This window comes from Bos grunniens, chromosome 28 (genome assembly GCF_055505025.1).
Source record: "Bos grunniens cultivar Pamir isolate PY7600 chromosome 28, Bosgru_T2T1.0, whole genome shotgun sequence".
NCBI lineage: Eukaryota > Metazoa > Chordata > Mammalia > Artiodactyla > Bovidae > Bos > Bos grunniens.
The window spans coordinates 41,756,944-41,769,816 of record NC_141192.1 but is presented as its reverse complement, the minus strand read 5'-3'; the positions used below and the strand labels follow the sequence as shown (position 1 = coordinate 41,769,816).

Here is a 12,873-nt window from a genome sequence, read left to right as displayed (position 1 = left end):
AATACTGGAGTGGGATGCCATGCCCTCCTCCAGGGGATCTTCCTGACCCAGGGATGGAACCTGCATCTCATGTCTCCTGCATTGGCAGGTGGGTTCTTTACTGCTGAACCACTGGGGAAGTTCATTTTAACTCATAAAACCCCTAAAAACAGAAATTAAAAAAAAATGAGATACACAGTGCTGAAAAATAATTTAAAAATGTATAGATTTCGATTTGACTTCTTATAAGAAAATAGTAAAGTAAGTAGCATAAACAAGATAATTTTTTTCTATCACATAAAGAAATTCAAAAGAAGGCAACTCAGGTGTGATATGACATTTCCACAAAATTGTCAAGGAGCCAGACTAATTCCTCATCTCTTCTTTACCACCCCTAGGCTGTGGCTCTTCCTTTGAAGGTCCCAAATGGCTTCTAGAGCTCCAGCCATCATATCCATAATTCAGGATGCAGGGTGCATGAAAGAAAGGTGTCGTGTCTATTTACTTTTTTGAGGTTAAAAAGGCTTTTTTTGTGTGTGAAATACTAGTGATGGAAGTTGGTGAAAGTTTTTTAAAAGCTAAATTTCCTTAAAATGTTAGTTATATTATATATCTGACCATCTTGTTATTTCTTAAGCTTTTACTGATCATTTGCAAACTCTGAGAGTCTGATAGCCACTCAACTGGTTTCCCTTTTGTTTGCAAACACAGGAACTAGGAAACAAAACGATTTGCCCCTCAAACACACCCATCTAATTGGAGAAAGAATCCTCAATCGATTCTTAGATTCAAATTTCATCCCTTTTTTTTTTTTTCTTTTCTTCAGAAACTCATAGGTTCATCACTACACAATATGCCGGTAATTCCAGCTTTTTGAGGGTGATTTCATCATTGGATGGATTCAAATTTCAGATTGGCTAAATGTGTGAGCCTTTCTTCCCTAGGAACAGCTTTATAGAGACATGTATAGTTGACAGTATTTTCCAGAGAAGTTTCAAGAACACACTTACTGGGGCTTCCCTTGTGGCTCGGTGGTAAAGAATCTGCCTGTCAATGCACGGTCACTGGTTTGATCCCTGGTCTGGGAAGATCTCATATGCTGTGGAGCAGCTAAGTGCGTGTACCACAACTACCGAAGCCTGTGCACCCTAGAGCCCAGGCTCTGCAACAAGAGGAGCCACTGCAACGAGAAGCCTGTGCGCCAAAAGGAAGAGTAGCCCCTGCTTGTCACAACTAGAGAAAAGCCTGTGCGGCGTCGAAGACCCAGCACAACCCCCCCCCCCCCGCCCAAGAAAAAAGAACACATTTACTTAACTCTCCATGAAGCACATGCAGGCAAAGGGCTGCCTGGGAAGGCATTTGAGGGTGGCCACACTACTCAGGCACTGGATGAATGAGGCAAGCTCTTCACTTTGGACTCTGGGACTGCTGGGTGACTTCCTGAGATTTGCTGAGCTCTGTCCTCTATGAATGTGCTTTGTTGATGGGGGTGCTATAAGCTCCTGTAGGCTGTGGTGTGTATCCATTTGAGGGGGTTGCTTTTCCTCCATTAGGGAAAGGTGAGCCAGAAATGGATGCCGATCAGACAATATGGGAAGTCAGCCGTGAGAGAATGGGCACGAGGCTACAGAGCGGGTGGGCAAGGTTCTCCTAATCACTGGCAGGGAAGATTAAAACTCGGGAAAGAGAAGCCTTGAGGCTGCTGAGCTTTCTAACAACAGTAAGGCTGTCATGAGTTACTGTGGTGGTTACTGTTGTCCCTGGTGTGTGAGGACGGTGACAGCAGCAATGGTGTCCGTCACGTGAGATGGTCAGCCCCAGAGGCCTGGGCAGGCTGGCAGCTGCTGGGAGGAAGTGGCGGGTGGGGAGGCCAACCGGCCAGACTAGTGAACTAATGAGAGGCAGTGAGTGGGGGACAGTGTCTCTTTCTTGGAGGAACTTGAAATAGGTGTAGATATGGAATTTCTTTAAAAAAAAAAAAATTTTTTTTTTAGTGGAGGATAATTGCTTTACAAAGTTGTGTTGGTTTCTGTCGTACAACAATGTGAATCAGCCATAAGTATGCATATGTCCCCTCCCTCTTGAACTTCCTTCCCACCTCCTACCCCTCTAGGTTGTCACAGAGCATCGGTTTGAGCTCCCTGTATCATACAGTAATCCCCACTGTCTATTTTACATACGGTAATATACATGTTTCAGTGCTACTCTCTCAACTGGTCCCTCCCTCTCCTTCCCCCAATGTGTCCACAAGTCTCTTTTCTACGTCTGCGTCCCTATTCCTGCCTTGCTAATAAGTTACTCAATACCATTTTCTAGATTCCATTATATATACGTGTGTGTTAATATACAATATTTGTTTTTCTCTTTCTGGCTTAGTTCACTCTGTATAATAGGCTCCAGGTTCATCCGCCTCAAATACGTTCCCTTTTATGGCTGAGTAACTGAATTTCTAATGGAGAACAAAGTCTATTCAAGGAGGAGAGCAGCCAGGGGAAGAGCATACCTCAATGAATAAATTGAATAAATCTTGTGAATAAATCTCTGAGAGATTCTGTTAGTTCTTCCTACATTTCATGTGGGAAACTGAGGCAAGAACAGGTTAAAAACATTAAGGTCCTCCTGTATGGCACGTGGAACTCTGCTCAATGTTATGTGGCAGCCTGGATGGGAGGGGAGTTGGGGGGACAATGGATACATGTGTATGTATAGCTGAATCTCTTCGCTGTTTACCTGAAACTATTACAACATTGCTAATCCGCTATACCCCAACAAAAAATAAGTTTTTTTTTTAAAGAACGGGTTAAAAAGACACTGGATGATGGGTCTTCATGCAGCATAACATTAGGCAGCCTCTCTGAATGCTCTAGCCATTTGACACACAAACCCACTCTGAATGCCAACTCTCTAGTGGACACTGATCACTGGAAGATGAAGATATGCCACAGTGAGGGGTCAGGATGGCACGTCTAGAACGAGTGCCCACACTTCCCACGTGTTATCTCACTATTAGAGCTTTTAGACAATGTCCATTGTGAAAGGAAGGTTATTTATATTCTATATTTAGCCTAAAACTATGATAACATCCTTTGGCATGGCCTTTATCTGATGGTATTTGAAACTGAACCAACTTCCTGCTTCCAGGCATTAACAAATGAGGGACTTCATGTTGTCTAATGTAATTTCCTGACTTGAAGATAGATTTCTTTTCTCCAATTCATTCAAGTTGTGTTTTGTTTTTTTTTTAAGAAAAGATCTCCTTTAGACATTAAAATTTCCCAGAATTGTTTAAGCTTTGTTATTGTTCTCAATGAGGATATTTCCTATTTAACTCCAGCTATGTCACTTGATGGGAATTCTTGTGACTATCCTTCACTGCCATGCTCAGATAATTTGCAGGAGACTGGAGAAATAAATCCACTGGCCTGTCGAGTATCAGAATCCCAATTTAGAACATTCATTCTAATAAGTGTCTGGCCAGAAGATCCAGTGAAGAACAAGGTTGATATCTACCTTCAAAGAGCTTACAATTTAAAGGAGTGAGGCAAAGGGACATTATTTATATAGGAAATTATCATGTCCCAACTTATCTCTGGGCTTCCCTAGTGTCTCAGTGGTAAAGAATCTGCCTCCAATGCAGGAGACATGAGTTTGATCCCTGGGTTGGAAAGATCCCTTGGAGAAGGAAATGGCAACCCACTCCAGTATTCTTGCCCGGGAAATCCTATGGACAGAGGAGCCTGGTGGGTTACAGTCCATGGGGTCACAAAAGAGTCGGACACGACTGAGCAACTTAACAACAACTTAGCTCCACTGACTTTTTTCCTCTGGGAGTGAAACTAAGGGAAGGGTGGGGTGGGGGAAATTATGCATGAAAACCTCTCAGTCTGAAGACTTATTACCTAAATATAAATCTCACTACATGAAAGGAGAGTGATTGTTCTGAGGTATCAAAAACTGTCATTTTTGTTTAGTGAGAGATAGTGCATCGTCGCGGTTAGGAAAGTAGACTATTCTGCCAGGCTGCCAGGTTAAAACCCCTTCTCTGCCACTCACTATGCTTGTGATTTGGGGCAAGTTCTAAAGTTTCTGTGCCTCAGTTATCTAGTCTGAAAATGGGTGTGATAATTGGGTTGTTCCAAAGGTGAAATGCATTTAACAAGTTTAAATTGTTTAGAACAGTGTCTCACTGATAGTAAGTGCCCAGTATATATTAGCGACTATTAGCCAACTTCTAGCGACTATTAGCCAACTTCTAACGACTATTAGCCAACTTCTAAAAGACTCCCATATTTTGAAGTTCACTGTTTTGGCAAAAGAGCTATATGTTTTTTCCTCTCTGATGTCCTAGTTTTTTGCTATAAAATTTACTCTGGTGCCTCGGATGGTAAACAATCTGCCTGCAATGCAGGAGACCCAGGTTCAATCCCTGTATTGGGAAGATTCCCTGGAGAAGGAAATGGCAGCCCACTCCAGTATTCTTGCCTGGAGAATCCCATGGACAGAGGAGACTGGCAGGCTACAGTCCATGGGGTCGCAAACAGTCAGACACGACTGAAGTGACTAACACTACACCTATAGTATTTAATGCTCATTGTCTATGTCAGTGCAATCTGTAGATATGTGTAGTTTCAATAGAACAGAACTACTGCTGCCTATCTTGATGGGGCCAGGATCCCGGGCTATCGCTTTAGATTGCATTGGCATAGTGATGTCCCTCCATCTCTGCTCTAATGAAGATTTTGGTAGGATTTATGAGGAAAAATTTTCCAAAAGTTTAAATTAAAAAATATTGCTAGAACAATTATCTCATCATTATTTGCTCTCAGTTATTCTTTCTGTAGGACACTATATACATATCTCAATACCCAGAGCTGAAATCCATGGCAAACATTGCTGGGAAATAGCCATCATGGAAATGATATATTAAGCAGAGGGAAACTAAAGGTGTCACCTGTTTGCTCACAAGCAGTAGGATCCTTGGTCCTGAGCCGTCTCAGAACGTTTAGAGTAGACACATTCTGGGTTGCTGCCCAGCTCACAGTGGTCCCCTCCCTTCCCTCTGTGTTCAGAGGTGCTTTGCAGGCACTGAGCTTATCCTACACTCGTATGTGACCCCACTTCCTTGTCTATACTGGGCAGCAAGAGAGGCTCCTGACCTACTTTGGACATGAGTCAGGATCTCATCCGTAGAGATTTAGAACTGGCTCCATGGGACTTACCTGGTGGTCCAGGGGTTAAAACTCTGCCTTACAATGCAGGGGATTCAGGTTCACTCCATGACCAGGGATTGAACTAAGATCCCACATGCCATGGAACAGCTAAGTCCCTGGACCGCAACTAGAGATCCCACATGCTGCAACTAAGACCCGCTGTAGCACCCCACGCCCCCCCACCCCCGAAAAAAAATAAATATATATTTTAAAAAGAACTGGCTCCATGAGGGTCAGGCTTTCCCTGTGGCTGACTTATGAACATGGAGACTCGGGAGGAATAGAAGTAGATGTGCAGGAAAAAGAAGGGAGGAGGTAGATTGCCAGGGTCCTGCTGGTTTTCAAGAAGCTGGCTCTCATCTCTCCAGAGGACCTGATTCATTATGCCTTTGAATTCTGTGAAACACCCACTGTATCCTCAGGAAATTTCTTCTGACTTAGAGTATATTGGTTTTGGTTAGTTGTAGTTACAGAGTCCACACTAATACAGCATTGTGTGGGGATGATAAAGCTGTCTTGACATTAAGGAAGATTCCTGCAATATCTGTGCCAGAGATTTGAAATCAGTGGGTTTACAAAGTGAGAGTTCAGTTGAAGAAGCAGAACTTCCATCAGTGCTCTGAAATAAGGAATATATTATAGAAATTAGACCTGACACCATTGTGAGAGTGGCTGGAGGAAGGTTGTTAACCAGCTCTTGCGTGGGTAAAGGAGTTGGGGTGTGCAGGAAACTTGGAAACTGTGCAAGTCCGACTGTCAGAACAGGGCTGTGGAGGGGTTGATGGAGAAGTCTGTGTGTGCGCGTGTGCGCGTGTGCGTGCGCGCGCATGCTCAGTCGTGTCCGATTCTTTGTGACCCAGTGGGTTGTAGCCCGCCAGGCTCCTCTGTCTGTGGGACTTCCCAGGCAAGAATACTGGAGTGGGTTGCCATTTCCTCCTCCAGGGAATCTTCCCGACCCAGGGTGTCTTCCTGTCTCCTGTGTCTCCTGCATTGGCAGGCAGATTCTTTACCACTGAGCTATGGGAGGTCTAGGGGAAGTCAATGTCTCTTTACGCCTATGAGCGCACAGAGAAGCATTCGGGGATGTGTGAACCTGGATGTTGTCAGTTGGGACGAGAAAGGACGAGCCAGAACCAGCCAGCACCTCTGCGTCTGTCTCCACTGCCTCTCACCAGCAGTGGCCTTTCGTGTGAGATGGCTGTTGCTTCGCTGCCTCCTCCAGACAGCACACTTTTGGCCAGGGTAAGCAGTAACTATCCAGGGAAGGGCATTCTGCAGAGCAGAGTTCCTGGAATAATCAAGCTGATGACAGAATAGTCCTGTGTACAAATCTTTGATTGGCTAGGGATATACAATTCTACAAAGTAGCTAAGATATAAGCTTAGGAAAAAAAATTCTAAGTGATTATTGTGAACAAACATATTTGGGACCCACAGCTTTATGGCACCACCTTCTGCTCAGCCTGGTCAACCAAGATAAAAACCAGAGTCACCTTAGCTGCCTTCCTCTCAACTTCACTCCGCATCCAGTCACCAAGTTTTATATAATTTTGCTTCCTACAGTATCTCCTGAACAAAGACCCCTCCTCTCCATGCTCATTATAAAAGCTCATGGTCTCCTACCTGGACTGTTGTCTCTTCATAACTGGTCTTTCTGCATCTTCCACAGGTCCATCCTACTACCATTACATAGTGCTGTCAACCCTGACTGCACTTTAGAATCATCTCGGGGACTTTAAAACACCCAGGGCTTACACCCCACCCTAGGCCATACATCAGACCCTCTCATGACAACCTGCTGTGGTACACACCACCATTAATTCTGTTTTGCAGAGGAGCAAATTGAAGATTCGCAAAGTTAAATAACTCCCCAGGGTTCACAGCTGAAAAGTACTGGGGTTAGATACGCACACAGTTATCTGAGGGCAGAGCCTGTACTCCTAACCACAGGTGGGATGCCTTCCAAACTGCGGTGCTGGGCAGGTTAGAGGGATGGTAGGGCTAGCAGCTGAGGTGGGAAACACAGGTGAGAGTGTACGGTTGAGGGGGAGTTGAGAACAGCTTTGAACTTCATTGGTTTGAATGGTTTCTTAGACAACCAAGTGGTGATATTCCGGCAGCAGCTGAAGATGCAGTGAGGGGCGTCGGGGATGGGGAGGAATGGATGGGCACAAAGGACAGTGCTGACCTAGAAGGGACAGGATTCAGTGGGTGCAAAGGCGGGGGTGCAGGAGTCTGCAGCATGGTCTCCCGGGTTTCCATCCTGAGGGGAGGGGTCAAGGGGAGAGGGCTCTACCTTCAGAACAAAGCTGATGCTGGGAAAGCAGCAGTTTGGGGAATGGGCAGGAGAGGGCAGTGAGAATCCTTCTGGAGATACTTGAGATACCAGCAGAGCCGCTCGGTTGGAAATATGAATTGAGTTTGGGAGAGAGGTTGCTGTCAAAGATACCAACTGAAATTATATCAGGGTAGTTGAAACCTTGAAAGTAGATGAGATAGTCAGATGCAGAGTGAAGGATGCTCAAGAATAAAGGAAGGCTGAGGATGCAATTCTGGGGAAGACTAATGAATGAATGGGGAGAAAGGAGAAGCCAAAGGAGGAGGTCCAAAGGGAGGAGCAGGCAGGGGAGGAGGACAGGGAGGGATGGATGGAGAGATATAGACAGAAAGATAGATAATAGAAGAGAGATTTATTTTAAGGAACTGGTGCATGCATTTGTTAGGGCTGGCAATTATGAAATCTGTCAGGCAGGTCACAGCCTGGAAACAGGATTTGAGGTTTTAGTCTTGAGGGAGAGTTTTTCTCCGTCTGAAAGCCTCACTTTTTATCCTTAAGGACTTCAACTGATTGGATGAGGCATACCCATGTTATCAAGGGTCATCTCCTTTACTTATAGGCTTCCCTTGTAGCTCAGTTGGTAAAGAATTTGCCTGCAGTGCAGGAGACCCAGGTTCGATCCCTGGGTTGGGAAGATCCCCTGGAGAAGGAAATGGCAAGCCACTCCAGTATCCTTGTCTGGAAAATCTCATGGACAGAGAAGCCTAGCGGGCTATAGTCTATGGGGTCACAAATAGTAGGGCACGACTGAGTGACTAACACTTACTTACACCTACTCCTTTACTTAAAGTCAACTGACTGTAGATATAACCACAATTACGAAAGTGTGTCTACAGAAACACCTAGACTAGAGTTTGGTTAAACAGCTGGGTACCCTAGCCTGGCCCAGCTGACATATAAGACCTACATCCCAGTTCACTCCTGTTGACTTGGCATCCATACACATCTCCTTAAGTCATTCTTTATTTAAAAAAAGAATATTTACTTTGTTTTTTTAGCTGTGGTAGGTCTTCATTGTGGTGTGCAGACTTCTCATTGCGGTGGATTCTGTCATTGTGGAGAATAGGCTCTGGGTGAATGGCTTCAGTAATTGCAGCTCATGGGCTCAGTAGTTGTGGTACATGGGCTTAGTTGCTCCAAGGCATGTGGGATCATCCTGGACCAAGATCAAACAAGTACCCCGTTGCACTGCAAGCAGATTCTTAACCACCAGACCACCAGGGAAGTCATCCTTAAGCCATTCTTAGTCTCCAAGTAAAGACAATAACAAGCACTTCCACTTAACATGATACAGCTGCCCCAAGTGTAACTGTAAACGCACGAACCTTCTCCCCAGAAGAAGATGTATAGTCCTTGGGTGATGTTTACTCTTTCCCTTCATGCCTAGGACCTAAATACTGTGTTGTAAATTTAACTGTTATTAATATATCCTATGTTATACAAGTGGATAAGTAAGAGAAGAAAACAAAGGTAAATTATAAAATAATACATCAAATATCTTTGTTTCTTTCCCTTTCTTATCCGTGTATATACATAGTCATAACAAAATAAGGAAGAGATGTTCAGAACAAAGTTCGTAGTTGTATTAGCTGCTTGGAGCTGCTATTTCTAACTACCTTCTTCCAGTGATCATTCTCTTTACCTTTGGGAAGCACCTCAGCTGGTCCTGGTTGTTCACCTTCTGGGGTGACACAAACCTTCACTCCTAAATGGTCTGGGCCATTAGCAGTCCTCCCTGAGCTAGGTTGTTATAGTTTTCCATGGACTTTAGTCAGAGGGCATGGAAACACTAAGAGGTTCCCTGAGGGGTCTCCTACATTCCAGATGTATGTGCTTCCTTACCTCCACTGTGGAAAGGCAGTCCAGTGTCCCCTTGGTAGTCAGATTCAGTCATGCCAGCCAACACCCTGACTCCCTTCTTTGACTATTGATTCAGACACAAGCCACCCAAAGTTGCCAGGTGGCAGTCTTAACTTCCAGTTAAATGCAATGATTGTTGTGTTTCTTCATGAAAACATTCGCCCTTTGGGACTAACACCACTAGGTCAGCTGAGCATAAGGTTGTGGGAACAGACGGCAGACCTTGTGCTAGGGGATCACTAGGGCTAATGGTGAGAGATGCCACTCCCATTTCCATCCCCTGATTCTTGGACCCATGAATCTGGTCATGGGAGAAACAGCATCATATATTGGATACTGATTCAGAGCCTCCACAGAGAATTTCCTGGAGAACCTTGCCCAACTCTGCAAGATACTGCTATCTAGCTGATGCTGTAACTGAGTCTTCAAAAGGCTATTCCATTTCTCTATCCAGCTAGCTGCTTCAGGATGATAGGGAACATGGTAAGACTAGTGAATTCTGTGAGTGTGAGTCCATTGCCACATTCCAATTGTTGTGAAGTGAGTTCCTTGATCAGAAGCAATGGTAGTGGATAAGGCATGCTATGAGTCTATGGGTGGCAGTTTTGGCAGAAGCACTGTGTGAAGGAAAAGGAACTCAGTGTACTCAGTGTAATTATCAATTCCAGTAGGAACAGAATGCTGTCCCTGTCATGATGGAAGTGGTTTAGCATAATCAACCTGTCACCAAGTGGCAAACTGGTTGATCACATTCAAAAAACTAAGATCATGGCATCTGGGCTCATCTCTTCATGGCAAATAGATGGGAAAACAATGGAAACAGTGACAGACTTTATTTTCTTGGGCTCCAAAATCACTGCAGATGGTGACTGCAGCCATGAAATTAAAAGGTGCTTGCTCCTTGGAAGAAAAGTTATGACCAACCTAGATAGCATATTAAAAAGCAGAGACATCACTTTGCCGACAAAGGTCCATCTAGTCAAAGCTATAGTTTTTCCAGTAATCATGTATGGATGTGAGAGTTGGACCATAAAGAAAGCTGAGCACTAAAGAATGGATGCTTTTGAACTGTGGTGTTGGAGAAAACTCTTGAGAGTCCCTTGAACTGCAAGGAGATCCAACCAATCAATCCTAAAGGAAATCAGTCCTGAATATGCATTGGAAGGATTGATGCTGAAGCTGAAACTCCAATACTTTGGCCACCTGATGCAAAGAACTGACTTCTTAGAAAAGACCCTGATGATGGGAAAGATTGAAGGTGGGAGGAGAAGGGGACGACCGAGGATAAGATGGTTGGATAGCATCACCAACTCAATGGACATGAGTTTGAGTAAACTCCAGAAGATGGTGATGGACAAGGAAGCCTGGCGTGCTGTAGTCCTTGAGGTTGCAAAGAGTCAGACACGACTGAGAGACTGAATTGAACTGATCACTTTGGGGAATGCTGCCATATTGTTGGTCTTGCTGCTGGCAGATTGGACCCTCATTGGTGGCCATAGTCAGGCTGGCCTTGGTGAGTGGAAGTCTGTAATGCTGAGCCTCTGGATAACTTCCAGCCTTGCCACCATGACTGATTTGTTCATCAGCCTATTGGGCAATGTCAAGTGTAGCTGGAGAAGGAGGCTGGCTGGTACCCAAAGAACAGTGTCCTAGCCACTTGAGGATTACAAGCTTCCTCTGCTGAGATCAGACCATTCACCTGGGACACAGTATCTTGGAGTTGTTTTGGCTGTTCAGAGAGGTCTATCCACCTACCTCTTCCTAAGATCACCTTGTCACCAATTTTCTAGTCATGTTCCTTTCAAATCCCTGACCATCCAGCCGAACCATTGGTCACAGTCCATAAGCTGGCGTCTACTTGTACTTCTGGCCATTTCTCTTTTGAAGCGGACTGAATAACAAGGTTGACTGCTCAAAGGTCAGCAAGCTGGGCAGACTTGCATTCACCACTGTCCTTCAGGGATGTTCCAGAAGGGGCTATAGTACAGCTGTTGTCAACTTTCGGGTGGTGCCCGAACATTAGGCAGGCCTAAGTCTTCTCTTCCTCAATCAGCTGATCATAGGGAGCCGGCCCTGAGGCCGCAGGTGCAGGCTGGGAGGGATAGGGAGGTGGGGGCCTTGGGCACTTGGGCCACTTCCTCATGTAACTTAAGCATGTCCTCTAGGTCTGCTTGAGCTGAGTCTCATATGTATCAGTTCCATTTGATGCTGGAGTGTTGCTGTACACACCTGGACCTATGCCTGTGGTTCTGGCAGCACCCAGTTCATGGCAAGCAGCTCAGCTTGCATGGTGATGTGGTGGCCCATGGTTAAATTATCAGTTACTACTAGGCCCAGTAGTAAGTAAAATGCTGTTTCTCAAAATCCACAGAGGATGGCAGGGCCTTGCTCTGTAATCTTAAGGGTCTGTGAGATGACTCCCTCTGGGGCTCTGACCCAGCCTCCATCAGCATCTACCACTGACTGTTGGATCTGCTGGATCACATGGCTCAGCCGGCAAAGGGCAGCTCACAGTGCGAGCTGGATGAGGTGCAGAGACTTCTCTTGTTCTTGGTCCCACTCAAAATCAGCAGCTTTTTGGGTCACTTGGTAAACTGAATTGAGTAGCACTCCCAAACGGAGAAGGCAATGGCAACCCACTCCAGTACTCTTGCCTGGAAAATCCCATGGGCGGAGGAGCCTGGTAGGCTGCAGTCCATGGGGTCGCTAAGAGTCGGGCACAACTGAGCGACTTCATTTTCGCTTTTCCCTTTCATGCATTGGAGAAGGAAATGGCAACCCATTCCAGTGTTCTTGCCTGGAGAATCCCAGGGACGGGGGAGCCTGGTGGGCTGCCGTCTATGGGGTCACACAGAGTCGGACACGACTGAAGCAACTTAGCAGCAGCAGCAGCAGCACTTCCAAATGAGGAACATGTTGTGTCCCAAACCCAAAGAGGACCATCAAGTGTTGTGTCTCTGTTTTGGTTATGAAAATATTAGTCGCTCAGTCGTGTTTGACTCTTTGCAACCCCATGGACTGTAGCTCGCCAGGCTCATGTGTCCAAGGAATTCTCCAGGCAAGAATACTGGAGTGGGTAGTTATTCCCTTATCCAGCGGAATCTTACTGACCCAGGGGCCAAACCCAGGTCTCCTGCATTGCAGGCAGATTCTTTACTGTCTGAGCCACCAGGGTCATATAAAGGGCCAAATACAACAACTTGCTGCTGCTGCTGCTGCTAAGTCGCTTCATTCGTGTCCGACTCTGTGCGCCCCCATAGACAGCAGCCCACCAGGCTCCCCCGTCCCTGGGATTCTCCAGGCAAGAACACTGGAGAGGGTTGCCATTTCCTTCTCCAATGCATGAAAGTGAAAAGCGAAAGTGAAGTCGCTCAGTCGTGTCCAACTCTTAGCGACCCCATGGCTGCAGCGCACCAGGCTCCTCCGTCCATGGGATTTTCCAGGCAAGAGTACTGGAGTGGGTTGCCATTGCCTTCTCAGATACAAC

The 12,873-nt window shown here is 45.6% G+C and overlaps 1 non-coding gene across 1 annotated transcript; it reads right to left on the bottom strand.

Moving 5' to 3' along the window:
* Nucleotides 1-799: 799 nt before the first annotated feature.
* On the bottom strand, nt 800-873 carry LOC147343199 (small nucleolar RNA SNORD65). The gene has a single exon (XR_015157243.1). It is a non-coding gene; the product is annotated as a small nucleolar RNA SNORD65 (small nucleolar RNA).
* Between the last annotated feature and the right edge of the window lie 12,000 nt (nt 874-12,873).